The sequence below is a fragment of the Mustela nivalis genome (assembly GCF_964662115.1).
Source record: "Mustela nivalis genome assembly, chromosome: 8".
Taxonomy (NCBI): Eukaryota; Metazoa; Chordata; class Mammalia; order Carnivora; family Mustelidae; genus Mustela; species Mustela nivalis.
Genome location: NC_139027.1, coordinates 83,960,989 through 83,976,105, shown reverse-complemented (window position 1 = coordinate 83,976,105; position 15,117 = coordinate 83,960,989). Strand labels below are relative to the sequence as shown.

Genomic DNA, 15,117 nt, shown 5'->3' with positions numbered 1-15,117 from the left:
GAGGGAAGTGACAGTGAAAAATGGGTCTTCACCTGGTCTGGTAGATTCTTTAAGTTGGCAGCTTCACACCCCTCTTAACTGGTAATTTCTTATAACAGAGGCTAGACACCAAACATTCAACTTCCTGCCGCCCTACAGATTGGAATGGGCAGATGCCTCCAGTGATGAGTGTGAAACACACAGGCCCCTTCCTTCCCGGCCGGCTTTGTCCCGCTTGTCTGGCGTGGGTTGCTCAGGGTCATTGTTAAACAGGGGCCTGGCTGGAGGCTAAGAAGAGCCTACCTGCTTCCTTGACTGCGCCTTTGAGCACTATGCCCGATTTTTTGCTTGTGTCTCACAATAAATTTCTATTTGGCCAAACCTCTGTTGTTGGGTTTCTGTGACATCCTTCCAGATATGAGGCTTACCCACTATACTGTTCTGTTTTGCTACAGCTATGGGGGAATGAAACACTTAGGGCCCTGCTGAAGAGTGGAGAGAACAAGTCTGTGGGGACATTTCACACTCATGATGGTCGGGGAAGGGGACTGGGAGAAGGACATCTGTCCTTGGTGTCTTGACACCTGAAAGGGACTGGAAGGGTAGAACCCAAGGGTGTCCCGGTCGGCTTCGGCCAAAGAACTGTGAGAACCAGGTAGGGGGAGTGACGGATGTATCAGAGGTTGCCTGCATAGACAATTAGCACCAAACCCCGCCAGCCTCTCCCCTACCACGACTTAGAACTGAAGATTCCCCAGAACTTGGCCATGGCTGAGGGAAAGGTGAGACCCCATGACTGAGTTTCTGCCACCTTGCAAGAATGAGGCTTCAAAGTAGACATGATATTAAGTTATTACAAACATATTTTTAATGCCTGAGTTGTCGACTGAACTGAGCACCACCTCTGTGTTAGCTATTGGGTAGAACCCCTAGAAGCACTCTTTGCCAGGCTGAAATGTCATGCTGGGTGAACCCTCGAGTGGGCCTGCCTCTACTCCTGCATGAGGACCCAGTCTAGGGGACGGTATCAGGCTGAGCGGTGGGGCAGGGCGGCCAGGGTTCAGGGTTTCCAGGGTCTCAAGCTGACCTCTCTGACGGGGCCCCTGTTCTCTCTCGCAATCCCTGAAGGGCTTCTCAGTGCCCAGCCTGCTTCGGCCCAGCAGGTGGATTCAGCCTGGAGGCCCTGGGAGGTTGCGCAGAGAGAGAAGGTTTGTCTTTCTGTCCTCATGGAAATGTTGCCGAACACTGCTGAGGTGGAGAGGGAGAATTCAGCAAATCAGTTTTGATTTTGGAGATGATTATAATTAAGCCAAATCGTTTCCTGCCTTCTTTCAAGGCTGCCACTTTTCCAGCTTTCCATTCAATTAAATGCTGCTCATTTGAGCAGCAGCCCTGTGGTTACTCTGTACTCTCCAGTAGCTGGCTGGCGGGCTTTGAGGGCTTCTCCACCATGTGACCTTGGGCAAGTCACTTCATGGATCTCTGCATCATCTGTAGACCGCGGTGGATGACAGGACCTCCTCCCTGGGTTGGGGGAGGAGCAAAGCCCTGGGAAACGGCTGGGGCGAAGCACATGGTCCGTGAGGGCCTGAGCATGCGCTTTCTCACCTGATGCCTGTCGTTCCCTAGGAGATGGGGACACTTGGCCTCATCAGGAAAGAGCTGCGTCACCAGACACAAATCTCATGCTTTCCTTCTGACGGTCATCAGGGAGCAACAAGTCCATGTTCATGGCTCTGCCTAGGTGCCTACTGAATAGTGTTACTATTTTATATTTTGTTTGAGAGGAGGAAGCTTGCTTCAGTTGACTACCTTGTACTTCCTGGAAAGGTGATTTCTTTTTCGTTTCTTTCTGGTTTTGTTGTTGTTGTTGTTTGTTTTTTTGTTTTTAGAGAAAGAGAGAGAGAACAGGAGGGGCAAAGTGAGAGGGAGAGAGAGAACCCCAAGCAGACTCCCTGCTCAGCAGGGAGCCTGACCCAGGGCTCGATCTCAGGACCCTGAGATCATGACCTGAGCCAAAATCAGAAGTCAGAAGCTGAACTGACTGAGCCCACCAGGGGCCCCAGGAAAGGTCGTTTCTTTCTCACTGGAGGGAACCTTCTCTTCCACCCCTGTAGGGGCTTCCAAAGATGGCTGAGTTCTATTGCAGGGTTGAACTCCCCATCAAAAAGTCAAGGATAGTTGGAATAAACCTTTAAAAGTGAAATTCTTAATTGCATTATTTATGATCACACCTTCATTTCTTTGTTCCATTCTAATAGTTTCCCTATTTTTGGATGATGATGATCTGCTGCCCCTCATTACAGCACTCCCCCACCCCCAGCGCCTCTCCGCCCCCATCAAGGAAGGGTTCTCCATGAGAGCTGGTCTCTCTCTGTTGCTCAGAAGGGCTGTATTCCAATGAGCTCCTTCCCTTCATTCATTATGCTGAAATCATATTTCTAGAGGACAGAGATGAATGCTGTGTACTTATCTGATTAAACTGCCTGTTGTTTTAAATCTATTTTCACCGACTTTTTCCTTCTGATAGACATTCAGTGACACAACACATTAAAAATTGTATCTGTATCAGTGGTTTCCTCCTTTGTATTTATGTAGCGCGTGCGCATGTGTGTGCGTGTGAGTGAGCAGGGCTAACCCAGCGGTCCCCTCTTAGGATGGGGGTGTATTCAACAATCATGAAACAGTGGCCCCTTCGAAAAAGGAGAGGTTGGATCATATGTTTTATTGATCGGTTAGAAAAATCGCACCGTTGTGTGAGCACCAAACATATAAATTACATTAAAATGAAAAAGTACAAAGAAACGCTGTTTACCAAAGGCTTTTTACTGGAGTGCCAGAGCCTTCATTGTCATGGGCAGTTCGGCAGGTCTCCCTTCTGGGCCATTTTCCGAGTATTTTTGCATTTGCCGAGTATTTCAGCAGGGCTTGGGGATCAGAACTGAGTGTATTTTCGTCCTTGCCTGCTGGTGTCATCAGAACCTCCCTTAATCTCTGAGTTCTTTGCCCCCGCTTTACCAAAAGAATAATGCCTCCCCCGGAATTACGCAAAAATCAATGGCGAAGTTAATTGAAATCTGGATCTCTTAATGTTTTCCTCTTTCTTAAGTGATGGCTTGGTTTCTGAAAAGTGAGGTTTAACCAAAGGACGACTCTAATTGAGGGTGAGTGAATTGGGAGGTGAGTGAAAGTAGAGGTAGATAATTTTCCAAGAGACTGAAAGATAGTGTTTGCATTTAGGATTTCATTTCCTTTCAAGTTTTACACTGGAGCTTAAGGAATGTTACCAGATGAGAAGAATGACCAGGGCCGCTGCTCTGTTGTCTCTTTAGAGAGCTGGAAATGCTTTGAAGGAGGCCGGCCTCTTCCCTTTCCTCCCACGGGGCCAGGGAGAGCAAGAGGGGCGAGAGAGAGCGGTAGAGGACTTCCTGCCACCAGAAGGGGGTCAGCTTCTTTATTTTAAAGATTCTCCACTTTTTTGGTGATTGAGGTATTCATATTATAGGGATTCAGGCCTGTAATTTGGCTTAATGCTGGCCACACTCGTTATATTTAAAACAGTTTATAATCCTCAGAGTAAACTCTTTGGCGGGATTCTCACGCCAGTTTGCGGAAGCAAATGCGACCGGTATTTTAATCTCTACTTTGCAGAGGAAGACACGGAGACTCCAGTGGGTTAGAATTTGTCCAAGATGACCCAGCGAGGGGCGGGGGATGCCGGTCTTTAGACTCTTAGGGAAAGAGATAGGGGGTCAAGGCCCAGGCACCCACCTTGATGGGGTTCCTGACTGTGCGGTAGACAAGGTTCAACTTCAGCTAGTGGGGACACAGGCGGCATCCCTCTAGTGCCCTCGCTTAGTGCCAGTCCCACCCCTGGGCTTTGCAGTTCAGCGTGCTGGTTCTGACTCGCATTGGGATCTTCCAAAAATATTCAGACAAAGGACTCTGAAAGGCATCTGGTCAAGCTTTGCGAGGAGAGAAAACTTATCCTCTGATTCCCGAAGCCCCGAAGTCAGGGATTTGATTATGCTTATCATGATCTCAGCTTCCACCGCTCCAAATGTGATTAGTTTTGTAATTAGTTAATGTCATTACCTGTCATCAAATCCAGACAATGTTGGTCTCTGAAACCTCCCGTGGCAGAGAAACCCACAACCTGACATCTTTTCACTGTTTAACACTGAGTTTCTTTAAGAATTCTGGCAACTGTCCCTTCTTTCCTAGACCACAGGTCTGAAAGTTAGGGGAAAGATGTATTTCTTGTGTTTCTTTAAGGCAATTTAAAATTCTTCGGTCCGCTTCCCAAAACTTTTCTTCACTCCAAGCAAAGCATAAATATAATCTTTTCAGCAAATCTTATACCCCACCATATTTTCCTTCTTATGTATGTTGGCTATATTTTGCTTTGGGCGGAATGGCCAAAATAAGAACCAGTTTACCGTAGGGAAACACCCCGTTAAGAACTATTTTTACCTTATATAAAATGCTGCTTGTCTTATTGCTTACTTGCTGTTAAATGCTGGGAAAATGGTTTTTCTTCTTTGCTTCTATTCAGATATTCAATACATATTCTCTGAGTGTCTGTTGTATGCAGGTACTTGGGAATACAACAGAGCACAGATGAGCTAAAATCCTGTCCCGAGGGAGCTTACATTCTAATGGGGGAAGGTCGATAATAGGAAATGAATATGTTGAAGTAAAGTACACTGTATGCAGGTTGGACAACTTCCATTTGCGCCCCTAGACCCCCTCTTGCCCTTTTACCACCCTGCTCTGTGGAGAGTCCTGGGAAAGGAGGTCACTAAAGTTTGCATCAGTGGCTTCTTTGCCCCCACCATGGTCTGGCTGGGTCAGGATCTGGAAACTGAGGCACAAGAGAGTGAGGTCCAGGTACTGATGACCAGTCTGTCCCCCTCTGCTGGCCCAAGGGTAACATAATTGCTTTTCTTTCTGGTGGGAGTCAGCCCTCCCCAGTGTTGCTTCAAGCCCAGGGGTGAGATCTGCTCACCAAGTTTGGGTTTTCTTAACCCTCATGTAACAACACCTCTGAAAACAGACCCTTCGTTGGCCTCTCCCAAGTCACCCATTTGAACGAGCCCTCTGTCTCTCACCAGGACCCTGACTGCCACAGCAGGTTAGAAGACAATACCACGGAACGATGCCATTCATCGGCTATATTGCTTGCTGTCACATGTGTACTTTTGGACTAAATGTCATCAGACTTCAGGTCTCATGGCTCCCTTATGACTCAGCATCTCCTGTCGTGTGTGGGGGCCCCAAAGAGCTGCTCCTTCCTCCACCAGTCCAGCAAGCCTCCGAAAGCCTACAGGAAAGTGTAGGTCCCTGAAATGGGGTCCTTGAGACCCTCCCCAGCCCTTCCTCCTGCCCCAACAGCTCTCCCTTTGCCCTGTGCCCTACCCCACCATGTCTTTTTATTCCTCTGCGATAAAGAGCTGGTTCAAGAGCCCTCTTAGAAGACTTTGCTGGTTGGCCATTTTGAGGAAGGAAAATATATATAAATATATACAACATATATGTATTTAAAGGTTTGATTGAATTAAATTTCCTGATTACGAAGAAGCTCACGCTGACTGTAGAGAACACAAAGTACAGGACTTGGGAAAATTCATCTTACTCTCATCTGTAGGTACCACAAACATGCTGGATGTATTCAGGAACCTTCAACTTTAGCTTTGAGGGGAACACATTTATACGTTGCCAGGCCACCTCTGTTGACCAATGCCTTTTTGTTTTCTGAAGAACTTTTATAGAATCTTGGACTCTTTTCCCCTGCCCAGTTCACACCGGCCTGAACTGCCCACTTAAGCCAAACCAAGTATTTTCCTTGTCTGCATTGGAGCTTATTGCTTGGGTTTGGGGAGTGAACTTGGGCTCCCTTCTCCCCGGTTCAGGGCTTCTCCTCCTCTTGAAAACAGGGTCCAGGGATTCAGATGGCCTGGAGTGTGCCCCGTGTTTGTGGGTGGTTTATATACTTATCACCTTCCTGCTGGAAACCCCTGATGGGTGCTGTCCAGTCCAGGAGTTTTGCTCCTGAGTAACTCTCCCCCTCACCACCCCTTAACGCACCCCTGTGTGTGTTAAGGCCACATTAGGGTGCCCTGTGCAAAAAGCCCTTAAAATATGAAATCCCCCATTTCTCTTGATAGAAATGATGCAGAAAGAAAAAAAAAAAAAGCATAACAGCTTTGTTACCTGATGGTACTTATTAGTTAGCTTCCCTCAGAAACAGTTTTGAGAGATTTCATGTGGATTTAAGTTAGACTCAAGGAATTCGTCAACAAAAGCCACTGATTGAATGCCATTCATATGTTCCTTTTTTTCCCCCAGTCTAAAATAGATGAAATAAGGATAATAGTCTTCATTTGATAATGCACTCAAGAATCATTCAATATAAGTTTTAGTTTAAAACTCCCAGTTTCCAGCAGCCTATTTAAAACATGTGCATGCGTACACACACACACACACACACACACACACACACACACACACACACCCTAGTCTGGCTAAGAAATATCCTCAGGAAACCAGCCTGGAAGAACAGAGGGTGAAACATGAATGAGCTATTTAGCTTTTCTTGGAAAATGGCATAATTCTCAGAGGAATGAAAGGCCAAGCATTCCCCAGATTTTTGTCAGGCACATGTACCAGTCCACAAAATGCTGGAACCCCAAACACAGAATCTGGATTGATTTCAATCTCAGTAATTCAGGTGTTTGTGGCAGAGAAGAAACACCACCCAGAAGGCAGCATCCTGAGTTACCAGAAGTTTCGGGTGCAATAAAATTTTCGGCAACACTTTCAGCTTCTTCCACACAGGGATAGTAAGTTAGTCATTCAGTTCACAGAAGCAGAACGTTTTACTATTTGAAAAAGAAATCCCAAATCCACCAACATTTGGGACTAATATGCTGAATTAATGTATTTTTCTAAGGTTGGGTAGATCTAGCTTCAATCTGCTGGTATCTTTTTTTTTTTTTTTTAATTAATTAATTTATTTATTTGACAGAGAGAGAGACACACACACACAGCGAGAGAGGGAATACAAGCCAGGGGAGTAGGAGAGGGAGAAGCAGGTTTCTTGCTGAGCAAGAAGCCCAATGCAGGGCTCCATCCCAGGACCCTGGGATCATGACCTGAGCAGAAGGCAGACGGTTAACTAACTGAGCCACCCAGGGGCCCCTGCTGGTATCTTTATTTCGACAGCTCTGTGAAGTGTTTGTTGAGTGTCTGTCTGACGGGTGGTATGCGGTCTCATTGTGTTAGATGGTGCGAACTGTGGGAACTCACATTGCTATCTCCTGCTTTCAGGGAACTTGCCATCCAGCCAGGGAGACTGGACAAATACTTATGAAACAATCAGTGGATAGCACATATTATAAAATATGTGAATGAGTGTGGAGCAGGAATTGAGGAGAGAGAATGAGAGAGAGAGAGAGACAAATTGTACTAGATTGTTATAGACAGGTCTGTAGGCATGGGGGTACAGGCTAGGGGTTGGTTTGTATAGGTTGAGGAAGAGAGGTTAGTTTATCAGGTTGAGATTTAGCAAGAGAAAATCCACTAATCGAAAGAAAAATAAATTGAATATCCAGGTGCCTGGTATTTCTTAAAAAGAATTAGGATCTTCACATTCATGAGATATTTCTAATAATAACCACATGACAAGTTATCATAGCTCCCATTTTGGATATGAGCAAAATGAGACTTAAAGATATTAAATAATTTGCTCAAGATCATACTGAGGGTAGCGGCTACACTAGGATTGTCTCGGGGCCATTGAAGAGGTCTGCCTATTTATTTCCTTCGCTTCCAATTAGAGCAGGAGGCACTCTGGTCAATTGCATTTTGCATCTTGCATAGGAAATGAAGAAAGGGATGGGAAATTTTAGGTGTGAAAACAAAAACCCATCTAGATGTTTACTGAGCTTTGGAGCCAAAGAGGAAGGGGAGGATTGATCATGTTGGAGCCTCAATGCTCAAGGTAGCCGCAGTGATTGTCACCCAGGGCGTCTTGGCAGTGGGGACCCTAGCAGGCGAGGTGGAGGTCTTCTTCCTCCAATCAAAGACAGTCTGCACACAGGTTCTGCTATCCTGCGGGGAGAGGTCCCAGAAAGTTCTCTACTCAGAAAGGAGTCGAAGAACATGTGGCAGATGGCGAGTTTTCCCTAAATCTGTCCTTCTTTTCTCCCTGGACATGAAGTCATTCAGCTAGAGACTCTATTTCCCAACCTCCCTTTCTGGACATAAGATTAAGTCATGGCCTATGAGATGTGAGCAGAAGCGATGTGTGCAACTTCTGTTTCTGGTCTTCAATGGAACGAGCTCTTTCTAGGCTTCCTCTCTTTCTCCCCCTCCCGCGGGCTGGAACTTGGGTGTGCTGGCAACCCCATTAAGCCAAGCAGATGCTCAGTGCCCTGCAGGCCAGGAGGCAAAAGGAGGGAAGAATCTGGGTCTCTTTGTCACTGTGTGAAACAGAACATCCCACCAGCCTCGACTGTCCAACTCCAGAATATGAAAAACAAAACAATTCGATCCTAGGCAACACTGTTGAATAATACAGAACATTTCTGGGCTGGAGAGCAGAGAAATTATTTCAAGTCAATATCTTATCTTCCCTCCTTTTTTCCCCTCCTTTCCCTCCTTTCACAAATATTACTTCCACAAATATTCCCAACTCTATACCAGTAACGCTCAAGTGACAAAAGAGTCATGTTCCTCCCGTGTCAGAACCTCCATTCCAGCAGGGAAAGAGATAAAGCAAGCAGACAGACATAAAATTAAAACACCAGCAGACTGGAATACATGTTGTGAAGGACATGCACTAGGGTTTGCGATATACATGGCTGAGCGAGAGAAGGCCGCTCGGGACAGCAGGGGTAGGGGGAGTCTCCGTGGGGAGGAGGTGTTTCAGACGAGTCTGAAAGGAAAACAAGAAGCAAGACGTGCCGAAATCGGGGGCGCACCCTTCAGAGTGGACGGGAGCATGTGCAAAGGCCCCAGACATGGAGGAAATTCTCGAGCACAAGAAACTGGAGGCAAGGTTGAGTGGAGAGAGACGCAGTTCTTTTTGGCAGCCTGTGCGGGGGCTGGTATTCCAGTGGCTCTTGAAGGGTTTTAACAAGAAGGGTCTTGTGTGTTTGGGAGGAGGGAGAGTGCACTCAATGTTATTTAAGATCATTTTTTTGCCTTTTTATAGAAAAAAGAATTCTTACAGTTGGCACAACTATGGTAGCCCTAGCAGTGGAGATGGAGACAGGTTATTAAAAAAAAAATTGCACTCACATAGATGAAAAATGCAGCATAAGGGGATATTCAAAAAATCACAGAAGAATTTCTCTAATCATATAACATTTGAATTCAGGTTAAAAAAAAAAATCAGTACGGGGCGCCTGCCTGCTCAGCCATTAGAGCACATGACTCTTGATCTCAGGGTCATGAGTTCGAGCCCCACGTTGGGTGTGGACCTTCCTTAAAATAAAAATAAATACAAGTCAGTAGTTTGAAGCACTAAGTTGAAAGAGGGTTTTGTCAGCAATTCGCTGTCAGTTCCAAACAGGTCGGGAAATGCTGCTTTAGAGTTTAGAAGCCCTGTCATCTTGTCAACATTTGTAGTTTGGGGTTGTGGGTAAGGTTGTTGAAAAGGGGGTCTCCCCAGAGACACCGAGCATTGCCATTTCGGGGAGTTGGAGGCGATGTCATCGTCTTGGGACTTTTGAAAGTGTCTGTGCCCTGGCCTTTGGAATTTCTCCCCCTGGTTTAGAGACAGTGAAGAAGGAAACGGGCACATTTCAATTCATAAAACTTTGCAGACTGTTACAGCTACCTGTTTTTTTCTCAAGCAAGTGAAGGCTGTATTTAAGATCCATCATTTCCTCCAAATATTAATTTTTCTGTGTGAGATTTGCCTCTTAAAGAGCAATATCCTGACTTCTTTTGAAATAACTATTCACAAGTGGGATCTTTCAGAAAGGAAATGATACAGTTCTCAGACTTGTAGATGTCAATGCTGTTATTACTGGGGTATTCTTTCTAAGGTTTTTTTTTTTTTTTTTTTTTTCTCCCCAGCCTTGTGGAGATAGAACTGACATATAACACTGTTTAAGTTCAGGTGTACAGCGTGTGGAGTTGACATACTTACATAACTTACAGTGCTGAGGTTTTTCACAATTGTCTTTAGAAATAGGACATTGTTGTTCATGCCCCCTCCCCCGTTTTTTTGGACAGAGAAGTGATATTGGGGTCTGAAACAGACCCAATTAAGTATATTGCAAGATACTCTTTTGTTGGCTGAGGCTTTTTTGTGCATCTAAGAAATTTCACAAGAAAAGAAGTCCAAGTTTCAGCTTCTGCACATCAGGAAATGGTTAGTGTGTCCCAGGCTCGCCTTACAGACCTGCTGGGGAGGAAAACCTTTCTTTCTCTTCCCTGCCCCCCATCCCTGCCCATCTCTTACCCCCAAAGGATTCTCGAGGGAACCGGGGTACGCTTGAATGCCCCTGGAGAATGGCCACCGTCTGTCCAGCTGCTCCCAGAATCGGCCTTGGAACCAGGCTCTCCTGGGGGCAGGAGGGGGAAGACGGATGTGGGGCCAAACATGGCTGGATTTCCTATGGCAAGGCTTCTTTGCGGGTGCTTTCTCCCTCTGCTCCAAAACCAAAACAAAACAAAACACCAAACCAAACCAAATCCAAAACCAAAAAAAAAAAAAAAAAAAAAAAAAAGGAGAAAAAGAAAAAGCGCCCCTGGAAGAGGCCTGGGGAGTCAGATCAAATGTACTGGCTCAGAGCCAAAGCTTGACTTGTCCCAGCCTGCGTCTCAGACCAGGGACTCCACATTCTCAAGTCTTCATTTCTGTCCCGTTGAAACTGATAGCGAAGGTTAATGAGATTAACGTGGCCAAACACTGCGGGCTTCTGAAAAAAGGAGCCAGATCCGCGCTGGCCACTGTGAAAAAAGCGGTGGGGCCATTCCCGTTGGGGACATTTTCTTGGGCTCTCCTCGAATAAAACTTGATTGTTTTGTATCAGAGGATTCAAAAGGGCTAGTCCCACCAGTGGCTACCCCCGTAAATGCCTGCTGAGTCCCTGAATGAGTGCACGTCTTAGTTTATTTTATTTCGCTTCTGACCTTTTCACCAACTTGGCCCAACCCTTGTCACCTTTGCAAATATACAGCGATTAATATTTCCTGGGATGGGACCTTTTATTCAGAACAGCCGTTGCGGCTGTGATGAGATGCGGTAAAAGGAAGACCTAGTTGAGAACGAACCCCAAGCTCCCTATGGGGCCCGAGAGAGGAACTCTCTCTTTGGTTGGAGGCTTTCAGAATAAAAAGGTCTCGAGAAAGGCGGCGAGGAGGGAAACGTTGGCCTGTGCGTTTATGAGCATTTTTTAAAAAATGAAATAGAAGCGAAAGGAGGAGAAGGAGGAAGAAATTTTGGTAAATCTATAAAGTCGCCACAATTTATGAGAGTTTAAAAGGCAATTTCTTTTTAAGGGGCCAATTCCTAATTTCCCACATAAAAGTATGGGAATTGAATGGTAAATCCTTCTGCAGCGACAAGACCCCTGAAAAGAGGTATGAAAAAGAGTTACTGTTCCTCTTCCATTCATGTCTCTTGAAAGCCCGTGGATGTGAAACCGCCCTGAAACACACAGCGCTGGGTTTCAAAGCTGCCCGGATGACTTTTCAGAAATGATCTATTGTGGTGCTTTGTTTTGTCCGGGTCGCCCTCGTTTTGTTCTGCTCGGGCTGTATCACTCTTCTGCCGCTGCCATTAATCCACCCTGTCTACTCCTCCCCATTCAGAGGCACATTTTACCCCCTGCCCCGCACGGGGAGCCCTGGGACGACGTGGCTGAAAGGCTCAGCGTAGCTGCTGTGGAGGGACCGAGGCAGAAAGGCAAGGGGGCGGGGCGGGGAGTGGGGGGGAGCAGGTGGGGTGCTGGGTGCGCAGGCTCACCTGGGTGGTGCGGGTGTCTGGGAAGAAAAGCCCAGGGAGTGGGGGAGTAGGGGAGGGAGGGAGGGGAGCACGCAACGGGAAGAGGCTTTATCCGTCTTCTGGGAGCCCGCGCACGTTGGGAAAACCTTTTGCTTGCACTTGAGCTGCGGGGCTGAGCTGGCCCGTGAGGCCCTGGGAATGGGAGCTCGGGTAGCCTGCGAATAAAACCGCCCTTCATTTTCAGTTTTGCTTTGGCTAACTTGCTTGCAGCTAAGTAAATAAGCTCCTTGTCGCTCCGGGCGGGGTGGGGTGGGGTGGGGTGGGGTGGGGTGGGGTGGGAGGGGGGTGGCGGACAGAAGGCAGCCTGGGATAAAATGGCAAAGGATACGATGATTTGTAAAAAAAAAGACCATTATATCTGAAATCTGGTGTTTGGGCAGTCACTCAAAATTTGGTTCCCATCCTTGTCTTCTCTTGGAAATATCATTATATTCAATTATATTCTAAATAAGGAAGATGCTTCTTTTTTACTTCTCCGTCCTGCACATCTCTCACTCATAAGCGCGGGGGGTGGGGTGGGGTGGGGGTGCTGCGCAGAAATCGCGAAGGGTCCTGGGATATGCTGGGTTATACAGTAGTAACAAACATCCCCCTCATTATCAGTGGCTTAACCCATTAGTTTGTTGCTCTCACCACACATCCAGTGGGGGTCGGCAGGGGGCTCTGCTCATCACCCTTCTTCGGGGAGGTGGGACGATGGAGGCTCAGTCTCCATGATCTCCATGGACAGAAGTAGGTACGATTCTAGGCTCTCACACTGGCAATTAAATTTCTGGCTCAGACGGTGCTTCCCCTAACAACTAAGTCTAGTGGCTGGCCCCTACTGCCGGGGCCACTAGGCTCCCTCCCTGGTCTCCAGGAGAAGGAGGAGAACCAGACATCTGCCAGGACAGATCCCACACACGTTCTCAGGATTCAGCAGAGGGCTGCATGAAAGAACAAAGAACAGGGCATGGAGCCATTTCCAAAACTTTGAATGATACAAGTCAGGAATTAAACATGCCGAACACAGTGTGGTTCGCCCTAAGACTCCCCTGTGATTAGAGCTGCCCGACCTTAGCCAGGTTACCCAATTCTAATCATTTATAGAGTCAGTCAGTGGGTTTGATCGGTGGTTCTCAAATCCGAGTGGGCTTTAGATCACCAGAATAGTATTAGAGCATTAAGAATGGGACCTGACACCCATGCTCTCTGATTCAGCAGGCTTGGGCTTAGGTCCAAGACTTTGCTTTACTGACCAGTTGCCGAAAGATGTTCCTGCTGCTGGTCCAGCGACCACATTTCTCAGATGGTGTCTTGATAAACTCTACAGTTGGATGTAACAAGGAAAGGTAATCTCTCCTATAGGGAATGGGGTAGAATTAGTTGGTGAGTTGGCTTATAACTACGGTAAAGTTTTCGTGTTGAAATCTGACTGGAAAATGATTCACCGGAGCCTCACCAAGGCTTCACCTTTTTCCAGAGCACATTTGCATGTTGGGCTGACATGTATAGTTTAAAAGACACATCTCAATTACAAGATGTGGTCCAGACAGCTGCCCTTGTGGGGACAGAGGCGGCCACTCAACTCTGAGCAATTACTTAAAATTAGACTTGTCAAATTTGTTTAGGGTGACCAGGCAAGTACATACATTGACCTGATGTCACTCTTTCCAGAGAGACACTGTAATGATTTTGTGTATCAGTCAAACTATTCAAATACTTACGCTGCCTTCATGCCGTAATCAACATTCTGGTCAGATGTCATCTTTAGAAGCCCTTGGGGATTTGCATCCCTTAATTATTCTTCAATACCCAAACCAAGCATTCTTTAATTGGTGTAAATTGAACGGTGTTCCAGTGCAAACAAGGAGAGGGCACACTGATCAATGATTCTGTGCATGTCTATTGGAAAGCCATTGCCATTAGATCAAGTCACAAATCCTCAACTCCCTTTGCTGCCGTGGAAACACCAGCTCACGGAGCCCGCTGATACTATTTCCACTTAAGTCATCAAGATGGGCAGGCACGGAGTAAGTTGTGACTCCAAAAAAAATCTCATCTTTCAGGGAAAGGGTTAAAAAAAATCCATCCTAAAAATGCTTTTCTGTTCCGGTGTCAGAAACCGCATTCAGGAGATTTTTATTGAGAATTCAGCTAGAAGTGTTTCTATCCTCCTGTGATTTGACGTCTGTCTCTCTCTTTCTAAATTGGAAACAATATAAAATTTTTGTTAACTTGTCAAGCCGTTCTCTCCCATGATATCTCTATTTTTTGTTCCTGATAGTGCGTGATCCACGCGATCATACCTCCGAACTGCGGTCGGGTACGTGAAGGAGGGGCTCCCTCCTACTTTTAATATGATTGAGAAAACTTAAGGCCCTATACTTAAGCAGCCCAGGAAAAATTCTTCTGGTAAATGCGTCGTGCCCACTTTTCACTCTTGTCTCTTTGTATCAGCTCTCTCAAATAGATTATTTATCACTGGGCTGGGAAGAAAGAGAAGCCACAGGCCCGTCACACGCCCCTGGCTCCGATCTGCCAGTCTTCCGCTCCCACGGCTCAGAAATCCTCGAGGTGCGGTGGCTATGTGTGTTCATTTTTCATCTCTCCGGCTTTTGACAAAAAAGTGCTGGTTCTTGGGGCCGGGAGTGGTGGGGGGGAAGTCTTTCAAGTTGATTTGAGTTAGAGAGTGGTGCAGGGCCAGATGCTTCCAGTGAGTAGAGGAGTAGAGAGCTGTCAACTTCCTCGATGATCTATGTTATGTTGCTTGGATGTCAAGGGCGGCTTCCGGTGGGTAAGCTTGTTTGGGAAGCACTTCTCCATGTAGGGCGCTGTCATTTACACACGTCCTAACAGAAAGCACGTTGCTAGTTTTCAGCAATCTAGGCAAGGGTTTTGAGGATCTCAGAGCAGGCGTTATGAGAAGTCTTAGCCTCGGGGTGGGGGGTTCACTATTCTGCTGGAAGAATTCAAACAGGGTAACACGGGGTGGTCATATTCCTGTGTCTCAGTAGGTATCATGGACTGGAACATCAGCCTTAAAATAAAAGCACATTCATGCTGGGAAGCCAAAGGAGATCAGTGTTCCTTTATTTGGATGAATGTTGAGAGTCTGAAAAAGTGGACTTGAAAAT

General features: G+C 46.5%; 1 long non-coding RNA gene across 8 annotated transcripts in view; it reads left to right on the top strand.

The window, feature by feature from the left end:
* The window catches only part of LOC309870712, a 108,151-nt gene that overhangs the window by 55,940 nt on the left and 37,094 nt on the right, over window positions 1-15,117 (top strand). The window contains exon 6 of one of the 8 annotated variants that reach the window (XR_014314762.1): window positions 5,094-5,314. The exons of the other annotated variants lie outside the window; for them this stretch is intronic. This is a non-coding gene — a long non-coding RNA (uncharacterized lncRNA). The remainder of the gene's footprint in view (window positions 1-5,093; window positions 5,315-15,117) is intronic. 8 annotated transcript variants of the gene reach the window in all.